Source organism: Oncorhynchus kisutch, unplaced genomic scaffold, assembly GCF_002021735.2.
Source record: "Oncorhynchus kisutch isolate 150728-3 unplaced genomic scaffold, Okis_V2 scaffold3057, whole genome shotgun sequence".
NCBI classification, from domain to species: Eukaryota; Metazoa; Chordata; class Actinopteri; order Salmoniformes; family Salmonidae; genus Oncorhynchus; species Oncorhynchus kisutch.
The window spans coordinates 1,332-19,407 of record NW_022265002.1 but is presented as its reverse complement, the minus strand read 5'-3'; the positions used below and the strand labels follow the sequence as shown (position 1 = coordinate 19,407).

Below are 18,076 nucleotides of genomic sequence, written 5' to 3'. Positions count from 1 at the left end.
CCAGTCTAAAATAGTGTTTGAATCGAGAACTGCCAGACACAATGAAAAGTATACAGTATTTTCCCAGCTTGATTTTGGTCAAATAAATCTAGTTTTGAACCAAACAGGAGTCAAATATTCAATCTTCTGACCTGTTATCAGACACGTTATCCATTGTGCAACTGGCCGCACGGCCAAGCTGAAGTCAGGTCACACCTAGGCCAGTATACACAGTCATAGTGTCTGTCAGCGACAAGGTTCCTTGGGATTTCTGTTACAGATGCATATCTTATTTGATCTTCCTGTTGTCGCATGAATTTTACTGCAGAGCAAGAAATGCAGCCATGAAGTGTATTCAACGTTTAAAAGCCTTGTATAATTTGAATCTACATAACATGTCACATTTCCTGTTGCTGAGGGAATATTGTTGTGTTGTGTGAAACTGCTGCCAGTTACAAATGCAGCATCTGTTGTTACACAACTGAGTACCTAATGAAAAGATATTCTTTCCCATACCGGGAGTTGAACCCGGGCCACCTGGGTGAAAACCAGGAATCCTAACCGCTAGACCATATGGGAAGACACATACTTAAAATACACATCACAGACAAATCTTTAAATGTTGACATTATGCCTGTTGGATTTCAAAGCTCCATCATTTTTTCTCAGAGATGATGGGAATGTCCAGATGAAATCCGTCTAAAATGTGTTTGAAGTGAGAACAGCCAGAAGCACTGAAAGGTATACAGTATCATTCCCAGCTTGATTTCAATCAATTAAATAAAGTATTGAGCCAGCCAGGAGTCGAACCTAGAATTTTCTGATCCGTAGTCAGACACGTTATCCATTGCGCCACTGGCCCCACATCTAAGCTGAAGTCAGGTCACAGCTAGACCAGTGTACACAGTCATAGCGTCTGTCAACAACAAGGTTCCTTGGTTTTCTGTTTCAGATGCATATCTTAATTTGATCCTCCTGTTGTTACATGAATTTTACTGCAGAGCAAGAAATGCAAACTTGAAGTGTATCAATGTTTAAAAAGTCTTGTAAATTATGAATCTACAAAACATGTCACATTTCCTGTTGCTTGGGGAATATTGTTGTGTTGTGTGATTCTGCTGCCATTTAAAATGTGGTATCTGTTCTTACACAAGTGCATCACAAATGACAAGATGTTCTTTCCCATACTGGGAGTTCAACCCGGGCGAAAACCAGGAATCCTAAACGCCAGACCATATGGGAAGACAGTTACTTAAAAAAAACATCACAGACAAATCCATAAACATTGAAATGATGCTTGTTGTAATTACAAGCTCCATCTTTTTTTCTCAGAGATGTTTGGGAAAAGTCCCATATAAAATCAGTCTAAAATGTGTTTGAATCGAGAACTGCCAGACACAATGAAAAGTATACAGTATTTTTCCCAGCTTGATTTTGGTCAAATAAATCTAGTTTTGAACCAAACAGGAGTCATATATTCAATCTTCCGAACTGTTATCAGACACGTTATCCATTGTGAAACTGGCCACACGGCCAAGCTGAAGTCAGGTCACACCTAGGCCAGTATACACAGTCATAGTGTCTGTCAGCGACAAGGTTCCTTGGGATTTCTGTTACAGATGCATATCTTAATTTGATCTTCCTGTTGTCGCATGAATTTTACTGCAGAGCAAGAAATGCAGCAATGAAGTGTATTCAACGTTTAAAAAGCCTTGTATAATTTGAATCTACATAACATGTCACATTTCCTGTTGCTGAGGGAATATTGTTGTGTTGTGTGAAACTGCTGCCAGTTCAAATGCAGCATCTGTTGTTACACAACTGCGTACCTGATGACAAGACATTCTTTCCCATACCGGGAGTTGAACCCGGGCCACCTGGGTGAAAACTAGGAATCCTAACCGCTAGACCATATGGGAAGACACATACTTAAAATACACATCACAGACAAATCTTTAAATGTTGACATTATGCTTGTTGGATTTCAAAGCTCCATCTTTTTTTCTCAGAGATGATGGGGAATGTCCAGATGAAATCCGTCTAAAACGTGTTTGAAGTGAGAACAGCCAGAAGCACTGAAAGGTATACAGTATCATTCCCAGCTTGATTTCAATCAATTAAATAAAGTATTGAGGCAGCCAGGAGTCGAACCTAGAATCTTCTGATCCGTAGTCGGACACGTTATCCATTGCGCCACTGACCCCACATCTAAGCTGAAGTCAGGTCACAGCTAGATCAGTATACACAGTCATAGCGTCTGTCAACAACAAGGTTCCTTGGTGTTCTGTTTCAGATGCATATCTTAATTTGATCCTCCTGTTGTTACATGAATTTTACTGCAGAGCAAGAAATGCAAACTTGAAGTGTATCAATGTTTAAAAAGTATTGTAAATTATGAATCTACAAAACATGTCACATTTCCTGTTGCTTAGGGAATATTGTTGTGTTGTGTGATTCTGCTGCCATTTAAAATGTGGTATCTGTTCTTACACAAGTGCATCACAAATGACAAGATGTTCTTTCCCAGCGACCTTGTCGCTGATAGAGTCTGTCAGCGACAAGGTTCCTTGCGATTTCTGTTACAGATGCATATCTTAATTTGATCTTGCTGTTGTCGCATGAATTTTACTGCAGAGCAAGAAATGCAGCCATGAAGTGTATTCAACGTTTAAAAAGCCTTGTATAATTTGAATCTACATAACATGTCAAATTTCCTGTTGCTGAGGGAATATTGTTGTGTTGTGTGAAACTGGTGCCAGTTAAAATGCAGCATCTGTTGTTACACAACTGCGTACCTTATGACAAGATATTCTTTCCCATACCGGGAGTTGAACCCAGGCCACCTGGGTGAAAACCAGGAATCCTAACCGCTAGACCATATGGGAAGACACATACTTAAAATACACATCACAGACAAATCTTTTAATGTTGACATTATGCCTGTTGGATTTCAAAGCTCCATCATTTTTCTCAGAGATGATGGGGAATGTCCAGATGAAATCCGTCTAAAATGTGTTTGAAGTGAGAACAGCCAGAAGCACTGAAAGGTATACAGTATCATTCCCAGCTTGATTTCAATCAATTAAATAAAGTATTGAGCCAGCCAGGAGTCGAACCTAGAATCTTCTGATCCGTAGTCAGACACGTTATCCATTGCGCCACTGGCCCCACATCTAAGCTGAAGTCAGGTCACAGCTAGACCAGTGTACACAGTCATAGCGTCTGTCAACAACAAGGTTCCTTGGTTTTCTGTTTCAGATGCATATCTTAATTTGATCCTCCTGTTGTTACATGAATTTTACTGCAGAGCAAGAAATGCAAACTTGAAGTGTATCAATGTTTAAAAAGTCTTGTAAATTATGAATCTACAAAACATGTCACATTTCCTGTTGCTTGGGGAATATTGTTGTGTTGTGTGATTCTGCTGCCATTTAAAATGTGGTATCTGTTCTTACCCAAGTGCATCACAAATGACAAGATGTTCTTTCCCAGCGACCTTGTCGCTGATAGAGTCTGTCAGCGACAAGGTTCCTTGGGATTTCTGTTACAGATGCATATCTTAATTTGATCTTCCTGTTGTCGCATGAATTTTACTGCAGAGCAAGAAATGCAGCCATGAAGTGTATTCAACGTTTAAAAAGCCTTGTATAATTTGAATCTACATAACATGTTACATTTCCTGTGGGAATATTGTTGGGTTGTGTGAAACTGCTGCAAGTTCAAATGCAGCATCTGTTGTTACACAACTGCGTACCTGATGACAAGATATTCTTTCCCATACCGGGAGTTGAACCCAGGCCACCTGGGTGAAAACTAGGAATCCTAACCGCTAGACCATATGGGAAGACACATACTTAAAATACACATCACAGACAAATCTTTTAATGTTGACATTATGCCTGTTGGATTTCAAAGCTCCATCATTTTTCTCAGAGATGATGGGGAATGTCCAGATGAAATCCGTCTAAAATGTGTTTGAAGTGAGAACAGCCAGAAGCACTGAAAGGTATACAGTATCATTCACAGCTTGATTTCAATCAATTAAATAAAGTATTGAGGTAGCCAGGAGTCGAACCTAGAATCTTCTGATTCGTAGTCGGACACGTTATCCATTGCGCCACTGACCCAACATCTAAGCTGAAGTCAGGTCACAGCTAGACCAGTGTACACAGTCATAGCGTCTGTCAACAACAAGGTTCCTTGGTTTTCTGTTTCAGATGCATATCTTAATTTGATCCTCCTGTTGTTACATGAATTTTACTGCAGAGCAAGAAATGCAAACTTGAAGTGTATCAATGTTTAAAAAGTATTGTAAATTATGAATCTACAAAACATGTCACATTTCCTGTTGCTTAGGGAATATTGTTGTGTTGTGTGATTCTGCTGCCATTTAAAATGTGGTATCTGTTCTTACACAAGTGCATCACAAATGACAAGATGTTCTTTCCCATACTGGGAGTTCAACCCGGGCGAAAACCAGGAATCCTAAACGCCAGACCATATGGGAAGACAGTTACTTAAAAAAAACATCACAGACAAATCCATAAACATTGAAATGATGCTTGTTGTAATTACAAGTTCCATCTTTTTTCTCAGAGATGTTTGGGAAAAGTCCCATATAAAATCAGTCTAAAATGTGTTTGAATCGAGAACTGCCAGACACAATGAAAAGTATACAGTATTTTTCCCAGCTTGATTTTGGTCAAATAAATCTAGTTTTGAACCAAACAGGAGTCAAATATTCAATCTTCCGACCTGTTATCAGACACGTTATCCATGGTGAAACTGGCCGCACGGCCAAGCTGAAGTCAGGTCACACCTAGGCCAGTATACACAGTCATAGTGTCTGTCAGCGACAAGGTTCCTTGGGATTTCTGTTACAGATGCATATCTTAATTTGATCTTCCTGTTGTCGCATGAATTTTACTGGAGAGCAAGAAATGCAGCAATGAAGTGTATTCAACGTTTAAAAAGCCTTGTATAATCTGAATCTACATAACATGTCACATTTCCTGTTGCTGAGGGAATATTGTTGTGTTGTGTGAAACTGCTGCCAGTTAAAATGCAGCATCTGTTGTTACACAGCTGCGTACCTAATGACAAGATATTCTTTCCCATACCGGGAGTTGAACCCAGGCCACCTGGGTGAAAACCAGGAATCCTAACCGCTAGACCATATGGGAAGACACATACTGAAAATACACATCATAGACAAATCCATAAACATTGAAATGATGCTTGTTGTAATTACAAGCTCCATCTTTTTTGTCAGAGATGTTGGGGAAAAGTCCCATATAAAATCAGTCTAAAATGTGTTTGAATCGAGAACTGCCAGACACAATGAAAAGTATACAGTATTTTTCCCAGCTTGATTTTGGTCAAATAAATCTAGTTTTGAACCAAACAGGAGTCAAATATTCAATCTTCTGACCTGTTATCAGACACGTTATCCATTGTGCAACTGGCAGCACGGCCAAGCTGAAGTCAGGTCACACCTAGGCCAGTATACACAGTCATAGTGTCTGTCAGCGACAAGGTTCCTTGGGATTTCTGTTACAGATGCATATCTTAATTTGATCTTCCTGTTGTCGCATGAATTTTACTGCAGAGCAAGAAATGCAGCCATGAAGTGTATTCAACGTTTAAAAAGCCTTGTATAATTTGAATCTACATAACATGTCACATTTCCTGTTGCTGAGGGAATATTGTTGTGTTGTGTGAAACTGCTGCCAGTTAAAATGCAGCATCTGTTGTTACACAACTGAGTACCTAATGAAAAGATATTCTTTCCCATAACGGGAGTTGAACCCGGGCCACCTGGGTGAAAACCAGGAATCCTAACCGCTAGACCATATGGGAAGACACATACTTAAAATACACATCACAGACAAATCTTTAAATGTTGACATTATGCCTGTTGGATTTCAAAGCTCCATCATTTTTCTCAGAGATGATGGGGAATGTCCAGATGAAATCCGTCTAAAATGTGTTTGAAGTGAGAACAGCCAGAAGCACTGAAAGGTATACAGTATCATTCCCAGCTTGATTTCAATCAATTAAATAAAGTATTGAGCCAGCCAGGAGTCGAACCTAGAATCTTCTGATCCGTAGTCAGACACGTTATCCATTGCGCCACTGGCCCCACATCTAAGCTGAAGTCAGGTCACAGCTAGACCAGTGTACACAGTCATAGCGTCTGTCAACAACAAGGTTCCTTGGTTTTCTGTTTCAGATGCATATCTTAATTTGATCCTCCTGTTGTTACATGAATTTTACTGCAGAGCAAGAAATGCAAACTTGAAGTGTATCAATGTTTAAAAAGTCTTGTAAATTATGAATCTACAAAACATGTCACATTTCCTGTTGCTTGGGGAATATTGTTGTGTTGTGTGATTCTGCTGCCATTTAAAATGTGGTATCTGTTATTACACAAGTGCATCACAAATGACAAGATGTTCTTTCCCAGCGACCTTGTCGCTGATAGAGTCTGTCAGCGACAAGGTTCCTTGCGATTTCTGTTACAGATGCATATCTTAATTTGATCTTGCTGTTGTCGCATGAATTTTACTGCAGAGCAAGAAATGCAGCCATGAAGTGTATTCAACGTTTAAAAAGCCTTGTATAATTTGAATCTACATAACATGTCAAATTTCCTGTTGCTGAGGGAATATTGTTGTGTTGTGTGAAACTGCTGCCAGTTCAAATGCAGCATCTGTTCTTACACAACTGCGTAACTGATGACAAGACATTCTTTCCCATACCGGGAGTTGAACCCGGGCCACCTGGGTGAAAACTAGGAATCCTAACCGCTAGACCATATGGGAAGACACATACTTAAAATACACATCACAGACAAATCTTTAAATGTTGACATTATGCTTGTTGAATTTCAAAGCTCCATCTTTTTTCTCAGAGATGATGGGGAATGTCCAGATGAAATCCGTCTAAAACGTGTTTGAAGTGAGAACAGCCAGAAGCACTGAAAGGTATACAGTATCATTCCCAGCTTGATTTCAATCAATTAAATAAAGTATTGAGGCAGCCAGGAGTCGAACCTAGAATCTTCTGATCCGTAGTCGGACACGTTATCCATTGCGCCACTGACCCCACATCTAAGCTGAAGTCAGGTCACAGCTAGATCAGTATACACAGTCATAGCGTCTGTCAACAACAAGGTTCCTTGGTGTTCTGTTTCAGATGCATATCTTAATTTGATCCTCCTGTTGTTACATGAATTTTACTGCAGAGCAAGAAATGCAAACTTGAAGTGTATCAATGTTTAAAAAGTATTGTAAATTATGAATCTACAAAACATGTCACATTTCCTGTTGCTTAGGGAATATTGTTGTGTTGTGTGATTCTGCTGCCATTTAAAATGTGGTATCTGTTCTTACACAAGTGCATCACAAATGACAAGATGTTCTTTCCCAGCGACCTTGTCGCTGATAGAGTCTGTCAGCGACAAGGTTCCTTGCGATTTCTGTTACAGATGCATATCTTAATTTGATCTTGCTGTTGTCGCATGAATTTTACTGCAGAGCAAGAAATGCAGCCATGAAGTGTATTCAACGTTTAAAAAGCCTTGTATAATTTGAATATACATAACATGTCAAATTTCCTGTTGCTGAGGGAATATTGTTGTGTTGTGTGAAACTGGTGCCAGTTAAAATGCAGCATCTGTTGTTACACTACTGCATACCTTATGACAAGATATTCTTTCCCATACCGGGAGTTGAACCCAGGCCACCTGGGTGAAAACCAGGAATCCTAACCGCTAGACCATATGGGAAGACACATACTTAAAATACACATCACAGACAAATCTTTTAATGTTGACATTATGCCTGTTGGATTTCAAAGCTCCATCATTTTTCTCAGAGATGATGGGGAATGTCCAGATGAAATCCGTCTAAAATGTGTTTGAAGTGAGAACAGCCAGAAGCACTGAAAGGTATACAGTATCATTCCCAGCTTGATTTCAATCAATTAAATAAAGTATTGAGCCAGCCAGGAGTCGAACCTAGAATCTTCTGATCCGTAGTCAGACACGTTATCCATTGCGCCAATGGCCCCACATCTAAGCTGAAGTCAGGTCACAGCTAGACCAGTGTACACAGTCATAGCGTCTGTCAACAACAAGGTTCCTTGGTTTTCTGTTTCAGATGCATATCTTAATTTGATCCTCCTGTTGTTACATGAATTTTACTGCAGAGCAAGAAATGCAAACTTGAAGTGTATCAATGTTTAAAAAGTCTTGTAAATTATGAATCTACAAAACATGTCACATTTCCTGTTGCTTGGGGAATATTGTTGTGTTGTGTGATTCTGCTGCCATTTAAAATGTGGTATCTGTTCTTACCCAAGTGCATCACAAATGACAAGATGTTCTTTCCCAGCGACCTTGTCGCTGATAGAGTCTGTCAGCGACAAGGTTCCTTGCGATTTCTGTTACAGATGCATATCTTAATTTGATCTTGCTGTTGTCGCATGAATTTTACTGCAGAGCAAGAAATGCAGCCATGAAGTGTATTCAACGTTTAAAAAGCCTTGTATAATTTGAATATACATAACATGTCAAATTTCCTGTTGCTGAGGGAATATATTTGTGTTGTGTGAAACTGGTGCCAGTTAAAATGGAGCATCTGTTGTTACACAACTGCATACCTTATGACAAGATATTCTTTCCCATACCGGGAGTTGAACCCAGGCCACCTGGGTGAAAACCAGGAATCCTAACCGCTAGACCATATGGGAAGACACATACTTAAAATACACATCACAGACAAATCTTTTAATGTTGACATTATGCCTGTTGGATTTCAAAGCTCCATCATTTTTCTCAGAGATGATGGGGAATGTCCAGATGAAATCCGTCTAAAATGTGTTTGAAGTGAGAACAGCCAGAAGCACTGAAAGGTATACAGTATCATTCCCAGCTTGATTTCAATCAATTAAATAAAGTATTGAGCCAGCCAGGAGTCGAACCTAGAATCTTCTGATCCGTAGTCAGACACGTTATCCATTGCGCCAATGGCCCCACATCTAAGCTGAAGTCAGGTCACAGCTAGACCAGTGTACACAGTCATAGCGTCTGTCAACAACAATGTTCCTTGGTTTTCTGTTTCAGATGCATATCTTAATTTGATCCTCCTGTTGTTACATGAATTTTACTGCAGAGCAAGAAATGCAAACTTGAAGTGTATCAATGTTTAAAAAGTCTTGTAAATTATGAATCTACAAAACATGTCACATTTCCTGTTGCTTGGGGAATATTGTTGTGTTGTGTGATTCTGCTGCCATTTAAAATGTGGTATCTGTTCTTACCCAAGTGCATCACAAATGACAAGATGTTCTTTCCCAGCGACCTTGTCGCTGATAGAGTCTGTCAGCGACAAGGTTCCTTGGGATTTCTGTTACAGATGCATATCTTAATTTGATCTTCCTGTTGTCGCATGAATTTTACTGCAGAGCAAGAAATGCAGCAATGAAGTGTATTCAACGTTTAAAAAGCCTTGTATAATTTGAATCTACATAACATGTTACATTTCCTGTGGGAATATTGTTGGGTTGTGTGAAACTGCTGCAAGTTCAAATGCAGCATCTGTTGTTACACAACTGCGTACCTGATGACAAGATATTATTTCCCATACCGGGAGTTGAACCCGGGCCACCTGGGTGAAAACTAGGAATCCTAACCGCTAGACCATATGGGAAGACACATACTTAAAATACACATCACAGACAAATCTTTTAATGTTGACATTATGCCTGTTGGATTTCAAAGCTCCATCATTTTTCTCAGAGATGATGGGGAATGTCCAGATGAAATCCGTCTAAAATGTGTTTGAAGTGAGAACAGCCAGAAGCACTGAAAGGTATACAGTATCATTCCCAGCTTGATTTCAATCAATTAATGTATTGAGGCAGCCAGGAGTCAAACCTAGAATCTTCTGATCCGTAGTCGGACACGTTATCCATTGCGCCACTGACCCCACATCTAAGCTGAAGTCAGGTCACAGCTAGACCAGTGTACACAGTCATAGCGTCTGTCAACAACAAGGTTCCTTGGTTTTCTGTTTCAGATGCATATCTTAATTTGATCCTCCTGTTGTTACATGAATTTTACTGCAGAGCAAGAAATGCAAACTTGAAGTGTATCAATGTTTATAAAGTATTGTAAATTATGAATCTACAAAACATGTCACATTTCCTGTTGCTTAGAGAATATTGTTGTGTTGTGTGATTCTGCTGCCATTTAAAATGTGGTATCTGTTCTTACACAAGTGCATCACAAATGACAAGATGTTCTTTCCCATACTGGGTGTTCAACCCGGGCGAAAACCAGGAATCCTAAACGCCAGACCATATGGGAAGACAGTTACTTAAAAAAAACATCACAGACAAATCCATAAACATTGAAATGATGCTTGTTGTAATTACAAGTTCCATCTTTTTTCTCAGAGATGTTTGGGAAAAGTCCCATATAAAATCAGTCTAAAATGTGTTTGAATCGAGAACTGCCAGACACAATGAAAAGTATACAGTATTTTTCCCAGCTTGATTTTGGTCAAATAAATCTAGTTTTGAACCAAACAGGAGTCAAATATTCAATCTTCCGACCTGTTATCAGACACGTTATCCATGGTGAAACTGGCCGCACGGCCAAGCTGAAGTCAGGTCACACCTAGGCCAGTATACACAGTCATAGTGTCTGTCAGCGACAAGGTTCCTTGGGATTTCTGTTACAGATGCATATCTTAATTTGATCTTCCTGTTGTCGCATGAATTTTACTGGAGAGCAAGAAATGCAGCAATGAAGTGTATTCAACGTTTAAAAAGCCTTGTATAATCTGAATCTACATAACATGTCACATTTCCTGTTGCTGAGGGAATATTGTTGTGTTGTGTGAAACTGCTGCCAGTTAAAATGCAGCATCTGTTGTTACACAGCTGCGTACCTAATGACAAGATATTCTTTCCCATACCGGGAGTTGAACCCAGGCCACCTGGGTGAAAACCAGGAATCCTAACCGCTAGACCATATGGGAAGACACATACTGAAAATACACATCATAGACAAATCCATAAACATTGAAATGATGCTTGTTGTAATTACAAGCTCCATCTTTTTTGTCAGAGATGTTGGGGAAAAGTCCCATATAAAATCAGTCTAAAATGTGTTTGAATCGAGAACTGCCAGACACAATGAAAAGTATACAGTATTTTTCCCAGCTTGATTTTGGTCAAATAAATCTAGTTTTGAACCAAACAGGAGTCAAATATTCAATCTTCTGACCTGTTATCAGACACGTTATCCATTGTGCAACTGGCCGCACGGCCAAGCTGAAGTCAGGTCACACCTAGGCCAGTATACACAGTCATAGTGTCTGTCAGCGACAAGGTTCCTTGGGATTTCTGTTACAGATGCATATCTTAATTTGATCTTCCTGTTGTCGCATGAATTTTACTGCAGAGCAAGAAATGCAGCCATGAAGTGTATTCAACGTTTAAAAAGCCTTGTATAATCTGAATCTACATAACATGTCACATTTCCTGTTGCTGAGGGAATATTGTTGTGTTGTGTGAAACTGCTGCCAGTTAAAATGCAGCATCTGTTGTTACACAGCTGCGTACCTAATGACAAGATATTCTTTCCCATACCGGGAGTTGAACCCAGGCCACCTGGGTGAAAACCAGGAATCCTAACCGCTAGACCATATGGGAAGACACATACTGAAAATACACATCATAGACAAATCCATAAACATTGAAATGATGCTTGTTGTAATTACAAGCTCCATCTTTTTTGTCAGAGATGTTGGGGAAAAGTCCCATATAAAATCAGTCTAAAATGTGTTTGAATCGAGAACTGCCAGACACAATGAAAAGTATACAGTATTTTTCCCAGCTTGATTTTGGTCAAATAAATCTAGTTTTGAACCAAACAGGAGTCAAATATTCAATCTTCTGACCTGTTATCAGACACGTTATCCATTGTGCAACTGGCCGCACGGCCAAGCTGAAGTCAGGTCACACCTAGGCCAGTATACACAGTCATAGTGTCTGTCAGCGACAAGGTTCCTTGGGATTTCTGTTACAGATGCATATCTTAATTTGATCTTCCTGTTGTCGCATGAATTTTACTGCAGAGCAAGAAATGCAGCCATGAAGTGTATTCAACGTTTAAAAAGCCTTGTATAATCTGAATCTACATAACATGTCACATTTCCTGTTGCTGAGGGAATATTGTTGTGTTGTGTGAAACTGCTGCCAGTTAAAATGCAGCATCTGTTGTTACACAGCTGCGTACCTAATGACAAGATATTCTTTCCCATACCGGGAGTTGAACCCAGGCCACCTGGGTGAAAATCAGGAATCCTAACCGCTAGACCATATGGGAAGACACATACTGAAAATACACATCATAGACAAATCCATAAACATTGAAATGATGCTTGTTGTAATTACAAGCTCCATCTTTTTTGTCAGAGATGTTGGGGAAAAGTCCCATATAAAATCAGTCTAAAATGTGTTTGAATCGAGAACTGCCAGACACAATGAAAAGTATACAGTATTTTTCCCAGCTTGATTTTGGTCAAATAAATCTAGTTTTGAACCAAACAGGAGTCAAATATTCAATCTTCTGACCTGTTATCAGACACGTTATCCATTGTGCAACTGGCCGCACGGCCAAGCTGAAGTCAGGTCACACCTAGGCCAGTATACACAGTCATAGTGTCTGTCAGCGACAAGGTTCCTTGGGATTTCTGTTACAGATGCATATCTTAATTTGATCTTCCTGTTGTCGCATGAATTTTACTGCAGAGCAAGAAATGCAGCCATGAAGTGTATTCAACGTTTAAAAAGCCTTGTATAATTTGAATCTACATAACATGTCACATTTCCTGTTGCTGAGGGAATATTGTTGTGTTGTGTGAAACTGCTGCCAGTTAAAATGCAGCATCTGTTGTTACACAACTGAGTACCTAATGAAAAGATATTCTTTCCCATACCGGGAGTTGAACCCGGGCCACCTGGGTGAAAACCAGGAATCCTAACCGCTAGACCATATGGGAAGACACATACTTAAAATACACATCACAGACAAATCTTTAAATGTTGACATTATGCCTGTTGGATTTCAAAGCTCCATCATTTTTCTCAGAGATGATGGGGAATGTCCAGATGAAATCCGTCTAAAATGTGTTTGAAGTGAGAACAGCCAGAAGCACTGAAAGGTATACAGTATCATTCCCAGCTTGATTTCAATCAATTAAATAAAGTATTGAGCCAGCCAGGAGTCGAACCTAGAATTTTCTGATCCGTAGTCAGACACGTTATCCATTGCGCCACTGGCCCCACATCTAAGCTGAAGTCAGGTCACAGCTAGACCAGTGTACACAGTCATAGCGTCTGTCAACAACAAGGTTCCTTGGTTTTCTGTTTCAGATGCATATCTTAATTTGATCCTCCTGTTGTTACATGAATTTTACTGCAGAGCAAGAAATGCAAACTTGAAGTGTATCAATGTTTAAAAAGTCTTGTAAATTATGAATCTACAAAACATGTCACATTTCCTGTTGCTTGGGGAATATTGTTGTGTTGTGTGATTCTGCTGCCATTTAAAATGTGGTATCTGTTCTTACACAAGTGCATCACAAATGACAAGATGTTCTTTCCCATACTGGGAGTTCAACCCGGGCGAAAACCAGGAATCCTAAACGCCAGACCATATGGGAAGACAGTTACTTAAAAAAAACATCACAGACAAATCCATAAACATTGAAATGATGCTTGTTGTAATTACAAGCTCCATCTTTTTTTCTCAGAGATGTTTGGGAAAAGTCCCATATAAAATCAGTCTAAAATGTGTTTGAATCGAGAACTGCCAGACACAATGAAAAGTATACAGTATTTTTCCCAGCTTGATTTTGGTCAAATAAATCTAGTTTTGAACCAAACAGGAGTCATATATTCAATCTTCCGAACTGTTATCAGACACGTTATCCATTGTGAAACTGGCCACACGGCCAAGCTGAAGTCAGGTCACACCTAGGCCAGTATACACAGTCATAGTGTCTGTCAGCGACAAGGTTCCTTGGGATTTCTGTTACAGATGCATATCTTAATTTGATCTTCCTGTTGTCGCATGAATTTTACTGCAGAGCAAGAAATGCAGCAATGAAGTGTATTCAACGTTTAAAAAGCCTTGTATAATTTGAATCTACATAACATGTCACATTTCCTGTTGCTGAGGGAATATTGTTGTGTTGTGTGAAACTGCTGCCAGTTCAAATGCAGCATCTGTTGTTACACAACTGCGTACCTGATGACAAGACATTCTTTCCCATACCGGGAGTTGAACCCGGGCCACCTGGGTGAAAACTAGGAATCCTAACCGCTAGACCATATGGGAAGACACATACTTAAAATACACATCACAGACAAATCTTTAAATGTTGACATTATGCTTGTTGGATTTCAAAGCTCCATCTTTTTTTCTCAGAGATGATGGGGAATGTCCAGATGAAATCCGTCTAAAACGTGTTTGAAGTGAGAACAGCCAGAAGCACTGAAAGGTATACAGTATCATTCCCAGCTTGATTTCAATCAATTAAATAAAGTATTGAGGCAGCCAGGAGTCGAACCTAGAATCTTCTGATCCGTAGTCGGACACGTTATCCATTGCGCCACTGACCCCACATCTAAGCTGAAGTCAGGTCACAGCTAGATCAGTATACACAGTCATAGCGTCTGTCAACAACAAGGTTCCTTGGTGTTCTGTTTCAGATGCATATCTTAATTTGATCCTCCTGTTGTTACATGAATTTTACTGCAGAGCAAGAAATGCAAACTTGAAGTGTATCAATGTTTAAAAAGTATTGTAAATTATGAATCTACAAAACATGTCACATTTCCTGTTGCTTAGGGAATATTGTTGTGTTGTGTGATTCTGCTGCCATTTAAAATGTGGTATCTGTTCTTACACAAGTGCATCACAAATGACAAGATGTTCTTTCCCAGCGACCTTGTCGCTGATAGAGTCTGTCAGCGACAAGGTTCCTTGCGATTTCTGTTACAGATGCATATCTTAATTTGATCTTGCTGTTGTCGCATGAATTTTACTGCAGAGCAAGAAATGCAGCCATGAAGTGTATTCAACGTTTAAAAAGCCTTGTATAATTTGAATCTACATAACATGTCAAATTTCCTGTTGCTGAGGGAATATTGTTGTGTTGTGTGAAACTGGTGCCAGTTAAAATGCAGCATCTGTTGTTACACAACTGCGTACCTTATGACAAGATATTCTTTCCCATACCGGGAGTTGAACCCAGGCCACCTGGGTGAAAACCAGGAATCCTAACCGCTAGACCATATGGGAAGACACATACTTAAAATACACATCACAGACAAATCTTTTAATGTTGACATTATGCCTGTTGGATTTCAAAGCTCCATCATTTTTCTCAGAGATGATGGGGAATGTCCAGATGAAATCCGTCTAAAATGTGTTTGAAGTGAGAACAGCCAGAAGCACTGAAAGGTATACAGTATCATTCCCAGCTTGATTTCAATCAATTAAATAAAGTATTGAGCCAGCCAGGAGTCGAACCTAGAATCTTCTGATCCGTAGTCAGACACGTTATCCATTGCGCCACTGGCCCCACATCTAAGCTGAAGTCAGGTCACAGCTAGACCAGTGTACACAGTCATAGCGTCTGTCAACAACAAGGTTCCTTGGTTTTCTGTTTCAGATGCATATCTTAATTTGATCCTCCTGTTGTTACATGAATTTTACTGCAGAGCAAGAAATGCAAACTTGAAGTGTATCAATGTTTAAAAAGTCTTGTAAATTATGAATCTACAAAAACATGTCACATTTCCTGTTGCTTGGGGAATATTGTTGTGTTGTGTGATTCTGCTGCCATTTAAAATGTGGTATCTGTTCTTACCCAAGTGCATCACAAATGACAAGATGTTCTTTCCCAGCGACCTTGTCGCTGATAGAGTCTGTCAGCGACAAGGTTCCTTGGGATTTCTGTTACAGATGCATATCTTAATTTGATCTTCCTGTTGTCGCATGAATTTTACTGCAGAGCAAGAAATGCAGCCATGAAGTGTATTCAACGTTTAAAAAGCCTTGTATAATTTGAATCTACATAACATGTTACATTTCCTGTGGGAATATTGTTGGGTTGTGTGAAACTGCTGCAAGTTCAAATGCAGCATCTGTTGTTACACAACTGCGTACCTGATGACAAGATATTCTTTCCCATACCGGGAGTTGAACCCAGGCCACCTGGGTGAAAACTAGGAATCCTAACCGCTAGACCATATGGGAAGACACATACTTAAAATACACATCACAGACAAATCTTTTAATGTTGACATTATGCCTGTTGGATTTCAAAGCTCCATCATTTTTCTCAGAGATGATGGGGAATGTCCAGATGAAATCCGTCTAAAATGTGTTTGAAGTGAGAACAGCCAGAAGCACTGAAAGGTATACAGTATCATTCACAGCTTGATTTCAATCAATTAAATAAAGTATTGAGGTAGCCAGGAGTCGAACCTAGAATCTTCTGATTCGTAGTCGGACACGTTATCCATTGCGCCACTGACCCAACATCTAAGCTGAAGTCAGGTCACAGCTAGACCAGTGTACACAGTCATAGCGTCTGTCAACAACAAGGTTCCTTGGTTTTCTGTTTCAGATGCATATCTTAATTTGATCCTCCTGTTGTTACATGAATTTTACTGCAGAGCAAGAAATGCAAACTTGAAGTGTATCAATGTTTAAAAAGTATTGTAAATTATGAATCTACAAAACATGTCACATTTCCTGTTGCTTAGGGAATATTGTTGTGTTGTGTGATTCTGCTGCCATTTAAAATGTGGTATCTGTTCTTACACAAGTGCATCACAAATGACAAGATGTTCTTTCCCATACTGGGAGTTCAACCCGGGCGAAAACCAGGAATCCTAAACGCCAGACCATATGGGAAGACAGTTACTTAAAAAAAACATCACAGACAAATCCATAAACATTGAAATGATGCTTGTTGTAATTACAAGTTCCATCTTTTTTCTCAGAGATGTTTGGGAAAAGTCCCATATAAATCAGTCTAAAATGTGTTTGAATCGAGAACTGCCAGAACACAATGAAAAGTATACAGTATTTTTCCCAGCTTGATTTTGGTCAAATAAATCTAGTTTTTGAACCAAACAGGAGTCAAATATTCAATCTTCCGACCTGTTATCAGACACGTTATCCATGTGAAACTGGCCGCACGGCCAAGCTGAAGTCAGGTCACACCTAGGCCAGTATACACAGTCATAGTGTCTGTCAGCGACAAGGTTCCTTGGGATTTCTGTTACAGATGCATATCTTAATTTGATCTTCCTGTTGTCGCATGAATTTTACTGGAGAGCAAGAAATGCAGCAATGAAGTGTATTCAACGTTTAAAAAGCCTTGTATAATCTGAATCTACATAACATGTCACATTTCCTGTTGCTGAGGGAATATTGTTGTGTTGTGTGAAACTGCTGCCAGTTAAAATGCAGCATCTGTTGTTACACAGCTGCGTACCTAATGACAAGATATTCTTTCCCATACCGGGAGTTGAACCCAGGCCACCTGGGTGAAAACCAGGAATCCTAACCGCTAGACCATATGGGAAGACACATACTGAAAATACACATCATAGACAAATCCATAAACATTGAAATGATGCTTGTTGTAATTACAAGCTCCATCTTTTTGTCAGAGATGTTGGGGAAAAGTCCCATATAAAATCAGTCTAAAATGTGTTTGAATCGAGAACTGCCAGACACAATGAAAAGTATACAGTATTTTTCCCAGCTTGATTTTGGTCAAATAAATCTAGTTTTGAACCAAACAGGAGTCAAATATTCAATCTTCTGACCTGTTATCAGACACGTTATCCATTGTGCAACTGGCAGCACGGCCAAGCTGAAGTCAGGTCACACCTAGGCCAGTATACACAGTCATAGTGTCTGTCAGCGACAAGGTTCCTTGGGATTTCTGTTACAGGATGCATATCTTAATTTGATCTTCCTGTTGTCGCATGAATT

General features: G+C 39.5%; 28 non-coding genes across 28 annotated transcripts; all 28 read right to left on the bottom strand.

Moving 5' to 3' along the window:
- Positions 1-486: 486 nt before the first annotated feature.
- trnae-uuc (transfer RNA glutamic acid (anticodon UUC)) lies at positions 487-558 on the bottom strand. The gene has a single exon. It is a non-coding gene; the product is annotated as a tRNA-Glu (tRNA).
- Positions 559-768: 210 nt separating this feature from the next.
- Positions 769-841, bottom strand: trnar-acg (transfer RNA arginine (anticodon ACG)). The gene has a single exon. It is a non-coding gene; the product is annotated as a tRNA-Arg (tRNA).
- A 985-nt stretch (positions 842-1,826) lies between these two features.
- trnae-uuc (transfer RNA glutamic acid (anticodon UUC)) lies at positions 1,827-1,898 on the bottom strand. The gene has a single exon. It is a non-coding gene; the product is annotated as a tRNA-Glu (tRNA).
- A 211-nt stretch (positions 1,899-2,109) lies between these two features.
- Positions 2,110-2,182, bottom strand: trnar-acg (transfer RNA arginine (anticodon ACG)). The gene has a single exon. It is a non-coding gene; the product is annotated as a tRNA-Arg (tRNA).
- A 610-nt stretch (positions 2,183-2,792) lies between these two features.
- Positions 2,793-2,864, bottom strand: trnae-uuc (transfer RNA glutamic acid (anticodon UUC)). Its single transcript has one exon. It is a non-coding gene; the product is annotated as a tRNA-Glu (tRNA).
- A 210-nt stretch (positions 2,865-3,074) lies between these two features.
- Positions 3,075-3,147, bottom strand: trnar-acg (transfer RNA arginine (anticodon ACG)). Its single transcript has one exon. It is a non-coding gene; the product is annotated as a tRNA-Arg (tRNA).
- Positions 3,148-3,751: 604 nt separating this feature from the next.
- Positions 3,752-3,823, bottom strand: trnae-uuc (transfer RNA glutamic acid (anticodon UUC)). The gene has a single exon. It is a non-coding gene; the product is annotated as a tRNA-Glu (tRNA).
- A 1,267-nt stretch (positions 3,824-5,090) lies between these two features.
- Positions 5,091-5,162, bottom strand: trnae-uuc (transfer RNA glutamic acid (anticodon UUC)). The gene has a single exon. It is a non-coding gene; the product is annotated as a tRNA-Glu (tRNA).
- Positions 5,163-5,766: 604 nt separating this feature from the next.
- On the bottom strand, positions 5,767-5,838 carry trnae-uuc (transfer RNA glutamic acid (anticodon UUC)). Its single transcript has one exon. It is a non-coding gene; the product is annotated as a tRNA-Glu (tRNA).
- A 210-nt stretch (positions 5,839-6,048) lies between these two features.
- trnar-acg (transfer RNA arginine (anticodon ACG)) lies at positions 6,049-6,121 on the bottom strand. The gene has a single exon. It is a non-coding gene; the product is annotated as a tRNA-Arg (tRNA).
- Positions 6,122-6,731: 610 nt separating this feature from the next.
- On the bottom strand, positions 6,732-6,803 carry trnae-uuc (transfer RNA glutamic acid (anticodon UUC)). The gene has a single exon. It is a non-coding gene; the product is annotated as a tRNA-Glu (tRNA).
- Positions 6,804-7,013: 210 nt separating this feature from the next.
- trnar-acg (transfer RNA arginine (anticodon ACG)) lies at positions 7,014-7,086 on the bottom strand. Its single transcript has one exon. It is a non-coding gene; the product is annotated as a tRNA-Arg (tRNA).
- Positions 7,087-7,696: 610 nt separating this feature from the next.
- trnae-uuc (transfer RNA glutamic acid (anticodon UUC)) lies at positions 7,697-7,768 on the bottom strand. Its single transcript has one exon. It is a non-coding gene; the product is annotated as a tRNA-Glu (tRNA).
- A 210-nt stretch (positions 7,769-7,978) lies between these two features.
- Positions 7,979-8,051, bottom strand: trnar-acg (transfer RNA arginine (anticodon ACG)). The gene has a single exon. It is a non-coding gene; the product is annotated as a tRNA-Arg (tRNA).
- Positions 8,052-8,661: 610 nt separating this feature from the next.
- On the bottom strand, positions 8,662-8,733 carry trnae-uuc (transfer RNA glutamic acid (anticodon UUC)). The gene has a single exon. It is a non-coding gene; the product is annotated as a tRNA-Glu (tRNA).
- A 210-nt stretch (positions 8,734-8,943) lies between these two features.
- On the bottom strand, positions 8,944-9,016 carry trnar-acg (transfer RNA arginine (anticodon ACG)). The gene has a single exon. It is a non-coding gene; the product is annotated as a tRNA-Arg (tRNA).
- A 604-nt stretch (positions 9,017-9,620) lies between these two features.
- Positions 9,621-9,692, bottom strand: trnae-uuc (transfer RNA glutamic acid (anticodon UUC)). Its single transcript has one exon. It is a non-coding gene; the product is annotated as a tRNA-Glu (tRNA).
- Positions 9,693-10,955: 1,263 nt separating this feature from the next.
- On the bottom strand, positions 10,956-11,027 carry trnae-uuc (transfer RNA glutamic acid (anticodon UUC)). The gene has a single exon. It is a non-coding gene; the product is annotated as a tRNA-Glu (tRNA).
- A 604-nt stretch (positions 11,028-11,631) lies between these two features.
- trnae-uuc (transfer RNA glutamic acid (anticodon UUC)) lies at positions 11,632-11,703 on the bottom strand. Its single transcript has one exon. It is a non-coding gene; the product is annotated as a tRNA-Glu (tRNA).
- A 604-nt stretch (positions 11,704-12,307) lies between these two features.
- Positions 12,308-12,379, bottom strand: trnae-uuc (transfer RNA glutamic acid (anticodon UUC)). Its single transcript has one exon. It is a non-coding gene; the product is annotated as a tRNA-Glu (tRNA).
- Positions 12,380-12,983: 604 nt separating this feature from the next.
- trnae-uuc (transfer RNA glutamic acid (anticodon UUC)) lies at positions 12,984-13,055 on the bottom strand. Its single transcript has one exon. It is a non-coding gene; the product is annotated as a tRNA-Glu (tRNA).
- Positions 13,056-13,265: 210 nt separating this feature from the next.
- Positions 13,266-13,338, bottom strand: trnar-acg (transfer RNA arginine (anticodon ACG)). The gene has a single exon. It is a non-coding gene; the product is annotated as a tRNA-Arg (tRNA).
- A 985-nt stretch (positions 13,339-14,323) lies between these two features.
- Positions 14,324-14,395, bottom strand: trnae-uuc (transfer RNA glutamic acid (anticodon UUC)). The gene has a single exon. It is a non-coding gene; the product is annotated as a tRNA-Glu (tRNA).
- A 211-nt stretch (positions 14,396-14,606) lies between these two features.
- trnar-acg (transfer RNA arginine (anticodon ACG)) lies at positions 14,607-14,679 on the bottom strand. The gene has a single exon. It is a non-coding gene; the product is annotated as a tRNA-Arg (tRNA).
- Positions 14,680-15,289: 610 nt separating this feature from the next.
- trnae-uuc (transfer RNA glutamic acid (anticodon UUC)) lies at positions 15,290-15,361 on the bottom strand. Its single transcript has one exon. It is a non-coding gene; the product is annotated as a tRNA-Glu (tRNA).
- Positions 15,362-15,571: 210 nt separating this feature from the next.
- Positions 15,572-15,644, bottom strand: trnar-acg (transfer RNA arginine (anticodon ACG)). The gene has a single exon. It is a non-coding gene; the product is annotated as a tRNA-Arg (tRNA).
- A 605-nt stretch (positions 15,645-16,249) lies between these two features.
- On the bottom strand, positions 16,250-16,321 carry trnae-uuc (transfer RNA glutamic acid (anticodon UUC)). Its single transcript has one exon. It is a non-coding gene; the product is annotated as a tRNA-Glu (tRNA).
- A 1,267-nt stretch (positions 16,322-17,588) lies between these two features.
- On the bottom strand, positions 17,589-17,660 carry trnae-uuc (transfer RNA glutamic acid (anticodon UUC)). The gene has a single exon. It is a non-coding gene; the product is annotated as a tRNA-Glu (tRNA).
- Between the last annotated feature and the right edge of the window lie 416 nt (positions 17,661-18,076).